The following is a 2,150-nucleotide window of genomic DNA, read 5'->3' as shown; positions in this document are numbered from 1 at the left end:
GTCTAGTCAATCTCCTGTGGGCTCCTGAGAAATAATTTGTGTGAATAACTACGACCAGGAACTTCCCCAAGGAAAAACTTCCATCAGGGCTGAGAACACTTTCTGATGATTCTAATAATTACCTTTCTTTGAGTTACTGGCTCACTGGTATGGTTGTCATAAAGTGCTTTGCTGATTTTCTTTCATGCCTCTTGCTTTTATAGATCCCACAACAGAAGGAGAAAACTGTTTGGTCAGGACATGAGTGTTTATTAAGTACTGCTTTGCATGAAGTGTTTATTGAAATGTTTATAAAACAAACCCTGAAAAATATTCCTCTAGAATGTATTAGGATATGGCCCCAATTCATCCTTCTATGTCCCTAAAGAATTTTCTGTGATACGGTTGTAATGGGTAATGATTTCAGGAAACATAACTATTGCCATGTGTCTTAAAGATATCTTAGTGAAACAAATGTTATTTAGTTTAACTGCCGCTGAAAGCAGAGCCAGAAATAAGAACCAGAGTTCCAGTAGTTTATTTTAGGACGTGATCTGAAGAATCAGGAATGAGGGAGTGGTGAGAGTGAAGCAGGGAAGAGAAAAAGTCAGTATAAGAGTGTCTTGTCAAGGTCACTACTGGGAGCATTGGAATCTCAGTTTTACTGGGATTGTGATACATGTATAAAATACTTCCCAGATTTCTCCAGCCAAAGGACAGGAAGCTGGGACACTTGTCCACTGGCTCCTCCTATTCAATACTATACTGAATAAAAGTGTGGAGAGTGGGCATCCTTGTCTTATTCCTGATCTTAGAGGAAAAACTTTAAACCTTTCATCATGGAGTATGGTGTTAGTTAGCTGTGGGTTTGTCATATATGGCCTTTATTAGGTTGAGTGATAGTCTCACTAAGCCCACTTTTTTGAGAGTTTTTATCATAAATGGATGTTGAATTTTGTCAAATGCTTTTTCTGCATTGATTGAATTGATCATATGATTTTACCCTTCATTTTGTTTACGTGGTAATACCACATTGATTGATTTGCAGATGTTGAACCAACCTTGCATCCTTGGACTAAATCCCACTTGATCATTGTGTATGATCCTTTAAATTTATTATTGAATTTGCTTTGCTTTATTTTGCTGAGAAATTTTGCATCTATGTTCATCAGGGATATTGGTGTATAATTTCTTCTTGTGGCATCCTTGTCTGGTTTGGTGTCAGGGTAATGCTGGCTTCATAAAATGAGTTTGAAAAAGGTCTCTCCTCTTCTATTTTTTTCTTCTATTTTGAGAATTATTGATATTGATATTAACTCTTTGTTGAGTGTTTGGTAGAATTCACCAGTGAAGCAATCTGGTCCTAGACTTTTGTTTGTTGAGAGATTTTTGATTACTGATTCAATCTCCTTACTAGTAATCAGTCAGTTCATATTTTCTATTTCTTCATAATTCAGTCTGGTAGGTTGTATGTTTCTAGGAATTTATCCATTTTTTCTAGGTTGTCCAATTTGTTGAAATATAATTATTCATAGTCATCTTTTATGATCCTTTGTATTTCTGTGGTATCAGTTTTAATATCTCTTCTTTTGTTTCTTATCTGTTTGAGTCCTCTTTTATTCTTGTGTTGTTGTTGTGTTTCTGGTTTGGGACAATTATAAATAAAGCTGCTACAAATATTTATGTACAGGGTTTTGCGTGCACGTGTGTTCAACTTATTTCAGCAAATACCTACAAGTGCAATTGTTGGATCATATAGTAAGCCTATGTTTAGCTTTGTATGAAACTGCCAAACTGTCTGCCCAAGCGCTGAACCACTTTCCATTCCTTCCAACAATGACTGAGAATTCCTGTTGTTTCACATCCTTCCCAGCATTTGGTGTTGTCACTATTCTGGAATTGGAAGTGGTATCCCCTTATTTTAATTTAAAATTCACTGATCACATGTGATGATGAGTACATTTTTGTATGCTTATTTGTGTCTCCTCTCTATTTTTTCTTGGTTCGATTAACTAAGTTTTATTAGTTTGTTGATCTTTTCAAAGAAGCAACTTTTGGTTTCTTTGATTTCTGGTTTTCAAATTCAATGATTTCTTCTCATTTTTTTCTCATCCGCTTGCTTTCACTTAAACTGCTCTAGTTTCCTTAGGTGGAAACTTACTCATTTTAGA

This window comes from Zalophus californianus, chromosome 1, assembly GCF_009762305.2.
Source record: "Zalophus californianus isolate mZalCal1 chromosome 1, mZalCal1.pri.v2, whole genome shotgun sequence".
Taxonomy (NCBI): Eukaryota; Metazoa; Chordata; class Mammalia; order Carnivora; family Otariidae; genus Zalophus; species Zalophus californianus.
This window is presented reverse-complemented; position numbering follows the sequence as displayed.